Source organism: Scardinius erythrophthalmus (genome assembly GCF_964197995.2).
Source record: "Scardinius erythrophthalmus genome assembly, chromosome: 12".
Lineage (NCBI taxonomy): Eukaryota > Metazoa > Chordata > Actinopteri > Cypriniformes > Leuciscidae > Scardinius > Scardinius erythrophthalmus.
This window is the reverse complement of record NC_138232.1, coordinates 43,228,779-43,238,778: the sequence shown is the minus strand read 5'-3', so window position 1 is coordinate 43,238,778 and position 10,000 is coordinate 43,228,779. Positions and strand designations below refer to the sequence as shown.

General features: G+C 42.9%; 1 protein-coding gene across 1 annotated transcript in view; it reads left to right on the top strand.

Annotated features, from left to right (window-relative positions):
• cacng2b (calcium channel, voltage-dependent, gamma subunit 2b) overlaps nt 1-10,000 on the top strand; it is a 41,258-nt gene that overhangs the window by 1,473 nt on the left and 29,785 nt on the right. The window lies entirely within an intron of this gene.

Here is a 10,000-nt window from a genome sequence, read left to right as displayed (position 1 = left end):
TTTTAGAATTTGTAAGATAAAAAGTCGCAATTATATTTTAAAATGCCTTATTCTGTGGCGGAAACATTTTTCAGTTCACTTTTGGTTTGAAAGGGCATTCATATTTGGCAATTTAAAAAAAAATATATTATGATTAAAAACAAATAAGCAAGCCCATCCCAGATGAGAAACAGTAACGCAACACATTACTTTCCATAAAAAGTAACTAAGTCACGTAATTAGTAACTTTTTTAGAGAGTAACGCATTATTGTAACACATTACTTTTAAAAGTAACTTTCCCCAACACTGATCATAATAATGAAGGACGATAAAGCATCAAGGTTTTCTCAAAGTTCTGAACAAACGTTCTTCCAGTAACATTAATAGAACGTTCTTGGAATATATCTTTGTCAGCTGGGTTAAGCGCGGTATTCCAACTCTTCCGAAGTCATGTGATAGTTTTGTGCGAGACACAGGTTCACGTTTAAGTCGTTATTCACAGAAAATCTTCAGAAGGAAGATTTATCTCTAGAGTTCAGAGTGTTTAAAAGCAACTTGACAGTAATAAACAGAAAAATCAAATATGAGAAAAATCAGATTCAGCTCTAAAAAGACAATTCAGATCAATTCAGTTGAGTTCAATAACTGTGTAAAGCTCATCATCAGATTATCATGAAACAGGTTCAGTTATAAGCGGCTCGAGACGACAACAGTGTCGTTATTCAGCTCGACTTTAATATAGTGTCTCTTACTGTCCTTAATGAAGAGCTGCATGACGATTCTTTAAACTATACCTGTTGTATTGTCTGTTCACACTGACATCCACATATTCAAGCTTCAGGAAGGACTTCCTGTTGATTTTCAGTGTGATTGACAGCTGTCAGTCAGGCTCTCTGCAGCAGGTTCAGCGTGTGCTGTGTTCAGATGTGAGGCTTTAGCTACTAGTGTAAAATATTAATGAATACTTGCAGAGAACACACTAAAGAAGTGCAGAACGGACTGCGGCTGTACCATTTAGCAGTTTTTAGAGTATTAATGCTCTTTGAGAGTAAGAATACTATTGAAGCTTGTTTCCACAAAGGAATAAAAAAGGTAATTGCGACTTTTTATCTCATAATTCTGCTTTGTTAGCCTCACTGGACCCAGATTGAGACACGAGTGATGTGTGCTGGTTTATATGACAGATCTCGGCCTGATCAATGAATCCAGTGAAGCCTGACTTCAGTTTATTCATTCATTTCTGGTTGAAATTCAGTTTATTGAGTATATCAACCATAAGTCAGAGGGAACGTATTTATGAAGGGTTTTATTAAATCTCTGCACAATGTGCTTTTAATTTACTGTCTTAGCCTATATTTAGTGATCTCTGTAACAATCGAAATAACTCTTGGTTTAATGTGCCGAACGGATCCAGCAGGATTGAGTAATTCCTGTGTTTATTCTGAGTAATTCAGGTTAGCACATACATGTCTTCCTCCAGACAGGGTTCACTGTCTTCGGTGTCCTAACATGAACCCTGCCTGATCGTGATAATGAAACAAACCAAACTGTAAAATATTCCCAGCTAACTAAAATATATTATAAGAACGTTTAGCTAATGTTCCCTTTAATGGCCCCCTGGAATCAAAATGTAAGTTTTTTATCTTTTAGTATGAATATGTTAGCCTTAAGGTTATGAATCAGCTGGTGTGTTCCAAAACAATGACAGAATTGTAATTTAGGAGATATAAGCATTCAACACTCAGTCTCTCACTTCCGCTACAATGGATCACGGATTTTTATGACATCACCGCTTCTCATCACATCTTCTGTCCAATCAAAGGCTCTCTAGAATCTGAAGCTCCGCCCCCTATGCTATAAACACCACGTGGCCGAAGCGAGCGTTGACACGTCACGTAATATGTGTTGGAGTGTGTGTTCGGTTGCTCAAACGCTCGAGTTTTATTTAGTTTTTCAACTATACGTTGGTTAAGAATGAAATGGCTAGAATTTTATTCACATCTCTACTATTGAATTCAGCGTATCATCAGCGCCCGGATTCGCTTCCATGGTGCTGTCAGTCTGTGAGGTGAACTAAATGCTATTGGGTATTTGAAAAGAGGGAGGAGCCATTCAATATGCCCCGCCTTAGCTTCCTGTTTCATCAACACATCAAACAAAGCTGCGTGTTATAAGGCACTTCAGTGGGACTTTAAGTTATGGTTCTCTGTTCAGTCAGTTTTTTAAATGTTTTTTTCTTTTCTTATATGATGCTTAAGTGAACATTACATTGTATCATTCTTCAAACATTATGGGAACGTTCCGAAACAAGTAGATACATTTAAAAAACATTCCATGAACGATGTATAAATGATGTTTTTGTGCTGATGTTTTGAGAACATTATTAAAGTCCAGAGAACACTAATTGAATGTTCTATTAATGTTACTGGAAGAACGTTTGTTCATAACTTTGAGAAAACTTTGTTCTACACCATTTTTATGCCCATGTTCTGTTGCGTAAAATAATGCGTTGTGTTGAGCATTTGTGTGACGATTCTATCAGTCAGTGTTCTGGTCAGCTGGAGCTCGAGTGTCCTGAGGGATGTTTGATGGCCTGTTATGTCACTGTCAGCGGTGACCTCTGACCCCTGTGACCTCTGACCCCTGTGACCTCACTGAGCCGCAGATCATCAGTCTCGTGAGGCCAGTGTGGTTTTTATGGTTTGTTTTATCAGCATAACGTCTGATTTAAATGTCAGTTTATTCTGTCACGTTGTTTTATTTAAAAACTATTATTCTGGAAACACATTATGCAGCAGATTATGAATTACACACATACAGTAAATGTGTCTCTGCATCAATATTTCGTAGGGCGCTTCTCTTTTTGAATCGTTTGGATTGGTAACTTTGATATTGGTCACAGATACGTTAATCTATCTGGTTATTTATGTTGATTAGTGTACACTAGGATTTATTGTGTTGTTCTTTAGAGTTGCAGTTGGACTGACTTTATGAGTTAATAGCTTGTGACTGCAGGGATTTGATTAGATTGACGACTTTTTGATCTGGATGAACATGATTAATGTCAGAAGTGTTTCAGTGTGTAGAAGGACCTGAAGTGATACTTAAACTACTTCTATTAATTAAATGCATCACGGTTTTTACAGAAATCTGAAACTGTTTTTAACATTAATTATAATCATAAAGGTTTCCTGTGCATCAAATCATATTAGGATCATGTGACACTGAAGACTGGAGTAATGATGCTGAAAATTCAGCTTTGATCACAGGAATAAATTACTCTTCTATTCTATATATGCACATACACTGAACAATATTATAAACGCAACACTTTTGTTTTTGCCCCCATTTTTCGTGAGCTGAACTCAAAGATCTAAGACTTTGTCTATGTACACAAAAGGCCATTTCTTTCAAATATTGTTCACAAATCTGTCTAAATCTGTGTTAGTGAGCACTTCTCCTTTGCCGAGATAACCCATTCACCTCACAGGTTTGGCATATCAAGATGCTGATTAGACAGCATGATTATTGCACAGGTGTGCCTTAGGCTGTCCACAGTAAAAGGCCACTCTAAAATGTGCAGTTTTACTGTAATGGGGGGTCCGGGGGGTCCGAAAACCAGTCAGTATCTGGTGTGACCACCATTTGCCTCACGCAGTGCAACACAAGTCCTTCGCATAGAGTTGATCAGGTTGTTGATTGTGGCCTGTGGAATGTTGGTCCACTCCTCTTCAATGGCTGTGTGAAGTTGCTGGATATTGGCAGGAACTGGAACACGCTGTCGTATACGCTGATCCAGAGCATCCCAAACATGCTCAATGGGTGACGTGTCCGGTGAGTCTGCTGGCCATGCAAGAACTGGGATGTTTTCAGCTTCCAGGAATTGTGTACAGATCTTTGCAGAATGGGGCCGTGCATTATCATGCTGCAACATGAGGTTATGGTCGTGGATGAATGGCACAGCAATGGGCCTCAGGATCTCGTCACAGTCTCTCTGTGCATTCAAAATGCCATCAATAAAATGCACCTGTGTTTGTTGTCCATAACATACGCCAGCCCATACCATAACCCCACCATGGGCCACTCAATCCACAACGTTGACATCAGCAAACCGTGAAGAGAACACCTCTCCAAAGTGCCAGACGCCATCGAATGTGAGCATTTGCCCACTCAAGTCAGTTACGACGACGAACTGCAGTCAGGTCGAGACCCCGATGAGGACGACGAGCATGCAGATGAGCTTCCCTGAGACAGTTTCTGACAGTTTGTGCAGAAATTCTTTGGTTATGCAAACCGATTGTTGCAGCAGCTGTCCGGCTGGCTGGTCTCAGACGATCTCGGAGGTGAAGATGCTGGATGTGGAGGTCCTGGGCTGGTGTGGTTACACGTGGTCTGCGGTTGTGAGGCCGGTTGGAGACGGCTTATGGTAGAGAAATGGGCAACAGCTCTGGTGGACATTCCTGCAGTCGGCATGCCAATAGCATGCTCCCTCAAAACCTTCGACATCTGTTGCATTGTGCTGTGTGATAAAAGTGGCCTTTTACTGTGGACAGCCTAAGGCACACCTGTGCAATAATCATGCTGTCTAATCAGCATCTTGATATGCCACACCTGTGAGGTGAATGGGTTATCTCGGCAAAGGAGAAGTGCTCACTAACACAGATTTAGACAGATTTGTGAACAATATTTCAGAGAAATAGGCCTTTTTTGTACATAGAAAAAGTCGTAGCTCTTCTAGTTCAGCTCAAAAATCAGCCAGTTTATAGACCCTTTTACAGTTGGTAAACATGGTGACGTATTTGTGTGGGCGGGGCTTAGCTGGAGGCAGAAAGATCCTTCTGGCCGCTTCACTAACGTTAGTTTGCAAGTTTTGTTAGCTTGTTTTTTAACAATGACTGGAGAAAATCTGATTTTGTCTTAATGTGCAAGGTCACTCACTGTCCAGGACCGCGATTGTTATTTGCAAAAGTTAGGCTAATTTTAACGGACGGAACCAGATGACCGTACACGCTCAGTCAATGGACGAACTGACAGGGTTAACGTTAACGCTACCTCCGGTTGAGTGGCCTGACTTCTACACCTACCCGATAGAGAAACCGAGGGTAAAGAGAAACTGAGGACATATAAATATATTTAGATGCCTATAATATAACTATGTGCTGAATGGTCATGTAAAGACTTGTGTGGTGCGATCCGCAGTTCTGCCTAGCCAGCGCCAAGACGACAATGTAAAGAGTGACACTACGGTGCAATTTTAATGAGTTGAATATTTTCTAGAAATAAAAATTCCAGATACAGCATACTCATTTTTCATCGATTCTTGCACCCAAGAACACAACAAGATGACATTTAATAATACAAATAATAATTTAAGCTCCTTATTATGTAGCCGAATCTGTGCTGGTTTGTATTGGCCGCCTCCAGTTTTCCGTTTGTTTTGCCTCCAGCTAGCGCCGTGACGTAACTGTGACGTCGGCGCAAAAGGGGTCTATACACAAGAGAGAGAATCAACCAATCAGCATCAAGGAGAACAGGATCTTACAAATTAGAAGGATTTCCTTATGATGTCACATGAATATCTCTCTCTCTCTCTCTTTCTCTCTCTCTCCCTCTCTCTCTCTCTCTCTCTCTCTGGTCTGAGATCAGGATGGTTTCATCTCTCCTTGGAGATTTGCAGATCAAGCTTTTAACCTTTGACCCCTCTGTTGCTATGGATACGGATCAGATAGGGGGTCTAGGCCTGTTTTGGTAATCGACTAATCTGTCACTTTATTTCTTTGATTAATCTGATAAAAAGGCAAATTTATTCTAAACAAAAACTCTAAATGTCCAACAACAAAATTACAGTTTTTGTTTTCCATTTTGCTGAGGCCGGGTTTGTGTTTTGTCCATAAAATATGTAATTTCATATGTTATTCAGTGCTGTAAGATGATGTGACAGGCAATTATTTTTATTGGTTATCGATTTTATCGATTAATTGTTGTTGCAGTGCTAATATCGCAATATTGTTGCACGTAAATGAGGCAATCATTCATTCTTTCATTCTCTTTATTGCTGTTTCATGAAGCTCTTGTGCTCTTCATCTGATCAGTTTCTGGGTCTGTAAAAACTGCTTCTGTTCCAGTGAGAGGAGATTAAAATGAGCCTGAGATCTGTGTCACACACTCACTTACGAGATACAAGACGATTCAATCAATGTGTGTGTGTGTGTGTGTGTGTGTGTGTGTGTGTGTGATTCCCTTCAGACTCTCATACAGTTATTACAGTCAATCAATCAAGGTCAGACTTTACACCTGGGCTGGCAGAAGAGTGAGACAGATGATGATGCAGTGAGACAGATGATGATGCAGTGAGACAGATGATGATGCAGTGAGACAGATGATGATGCAGTGAGACAGATGATGATGCAGTGAGACAGATGATGATGCAGTGAGACAGGTGATGATGCAGTGAGACAGATGATGATGCAGTGAGACAGGTGATGATGCAGTGAGACAGATGATGATGCAGTGAGACAGGTGATGATGCAGTGAGACAGATGATGATGCAGTGAGACAGGTGATGATGCAGTGAGACAGATGATGATGCAGTGAGACAGATGATGATGCAGTGAGACAGGTGATGATGCAGTGAGACAGATGATGATGCAGTGAGACAGGTGATGATGCAGTGAGACAGATGATGATGCAGTGAGACAGGTGATGATGCAGTGAGACAGGTGATGATGCAGTGAGACAGATGATGATGCAGTGAGACAGGTGATGATGCAGTGAGACAGGTGATGATGCAGTGAGACAGATGATGATGCAGTGAGACAGGTGATGATGCAGTGAGACAGATGATGATGCAGTGAGACAGGTGATGATGCAGTGAGACAGATGATGATGCAGTGAGACAGATGATGATGCAGTGAGACAGGTGATGATGCAGTGAGACAGATGATGATGCAGTGAGACAGGTGATGATGCAGTGAGACAGATGATGATGCAGTGACACAGATGATGATGCAGTGACACAGATGATGATGCAGTGAGACAGATGATGATGCAGTGAGACAGGTGATGATGCAGTGAGACAGATGATGATGCAGTGAGACAGGTGATGATGCAGTGAGACAGATGATGATGCAGTGAGACAGGTGATGATGCAGTGAGACAGATGATGATGCAGTGAGACAGATGATGATGCAGAGAGACAGGTGATTATGCAGAGAGACAGGTGATGATGCAGTGAGACAGATGATGATGCAGTGAGACAGGTGATGATGCAGTGAGACAGATGATGATGCAGTGAGACAGGTGATGAGGTGATGATGCAGTGAGACAGGTGATGATGCATTGAGACAGGTGATGATGCAGTGAGACAGGTGATTATGCAGAGAAACAGGTGATGATGCAGTGAGACAGATGATGATGCAGTGAGACAGGTGATGATGCAGTGAGACAGATGATGATGCAGTGAGACAGGTGATGATGCAGTGAGACGGGTGAGCATGCAGTGAGACAAGTGATGATGCAGTGAGACAGATGATGATGCAGTGAGACAGGTGATGATGCAGTGGGACAGGTGATGATGCAGTGAGACAGGTGATGATGCAGTGAGACCGGTGATGATGCAGTGAGACAGGTGATGATGCTGACAGACAGGTGATGATGCTGACAGACAGATGATGATGCAGACAGACAGATGATGATGCTGACAGACAGGTGATGATGCAGTGGGACAGGTGATGATGCAGTGAGACAGGTGATGATGCAGTGAGACCGGTGATGATGCAGTGAGACCGGTGATGATGCAGTGAGACAGGTGATGATGCTGACAGACAGGTGATGATGCTGACAGACAGATGATGATGCAGAGAGACAGGTGATGATGCTGACAGACAGATGATGATGCAGTGAGACAGATGATGATGCAGTGAGACAGATGATGATGCAGAGAGACAGGTGATGATGCTGACAGACAGATGATGATGCAGAGAGACAGGTGATGATGCAGACAGACAGATGATGATGCTGACAGACAGATGATGATGCAGTGAGACAGGTGATGATGCTGACAGACAGGTGATGATGCAGTGAGACAGGTGATGATGCTGACAGACAGATGATGATGCAGTGAGACAGGTGATGATGCTGACAGACAGATGATGATGCTGACAGACAGATTATGATGCAGTGAGACAGGTGATGATGCAGAGAGACAGATGATGATGCTGACAGACAGGTGATGATGCAGAGAGACAGGTGATGATGCTGACAGACAGATGATGATGCAGTGAGACAGATGATGATGCAGAGAGACAGATGATGATGCAGAGAGACAGGTGATGATGCTGACAGACAGATTATGATGCAGTGAGACAGGTGATGATGCAGAGAGACAGATGATGATGCTGACAGACAGGTGATGATGCAGAGAGACAGGTGATGATGCTGACAGACAGATGATGATGCAGTGAGACAGATGATGATGCAGAGAGACAGATGATGATGCAGTGAGACAGATGATGATGCAGTGAGACAGATGATGATGCAGAGAGACAGGTGATGATGCAGAGAGACAGGTGATGATGCTGACAGACAGATGATGATGCAGTGAGACAGGTGATGATGCTGACAGACAGATGATGATGCAGTGAGACAGATGATGATGCAGAGAGACAGGTGATGATGCAGAGAGACAGGTGATGATGCTGACAGACAGATGATGATGCAGTGAGACAGGTGATGATGCTGACAGACAGATGATGATGCAGACAGACAGATGATGATGCTGACAGACAGATGATGATGCAGTGAGACAGGTGATGATGCAGAGAGACAGATGATGATGCAGAGAGACAGTGCTGCTGACAGACAGATGATGATGCAGTGAGACAGGTGATGATGCAGAGAGACAGATGATGATGCAGAGAGACAGATGATGATGCAGAGAGACAGGTGATGATGCAGAGAGACAGATGATGATGCAGAGAGACAGTGCTGCTGACAGACAGATGATGATGCAGAGAGACAGGTGATGATGCAGAGAGACAGATGATGATGCAGAGAGACAGGTGATGATGCAGAGAGACAGGTGATGATGCAGAGAGACAGATGATGATGCAGAGAGACAGTGCTGCTGACAGACAGATGATGATGCAGAGAGACAGGTGATGATGCAGAGAGACAGATGATGATGCAGAGAGACAGTGCTGCTGACAGACAGATGATGATGCAGAGAGACAGGTGATGATGCAGTGAGACAGGTGATGATGCAGAGAGACAGATGATGATGCAGAGAGACAGATGATGATGCAGAGAGACAGGTGATGATGCAGAGAGACAGATGATGATGCAGAGAGACAGTGCTGCTGACAGACAGATGATGATGCAGAGAGACAGGTGATGATGCAGAGAGACAGATGATGATGCAGAGAGACAGTGCTGCTGACAGACAGATGATGATGCAGAGAGACAGTGCTGCTGACAGACAGATGATGATGCAGAGAGACAGGTGATGATGCAGTGAGACAGGTGATGATGCAGAGAGACAGATGATGATGCAGAGAGACAGATGATGATGCAGAGAGACAGGTGATGATGCAGAGAGACAGATGATGATGCAGAGAGACAGTGCTGCTGACAGACAGATGATGATGCAGAGAGACAGGTGATGATGCAGAGAGACAGATGATGATGCAGAGAGACAGTGCTGCTGACAGACAGATGATGATGCAGTGAGACAGGTGATGATGCAGAGAGACAGATGATGATGCAGAGAGACAGGTGATGATGCAGAGAGACAGATGATGATGCAGAGAGACAGTGCTGCTGACAGACAGATGATGATGCAGAGAGACAGATGATGATGCAGAGAGACAGATGATGATGCAGAGAGACAGGTGATGATGCAGAGAGACAGGTGATGATGCAGAGAGACAGATGATGATGCAGAGAGACAGTGCTGCTGACAGACAGACGGGTATTGAGATGTTTCCAGCTCCACTGAGAACATTTCACTCCCAATGAAAGGTG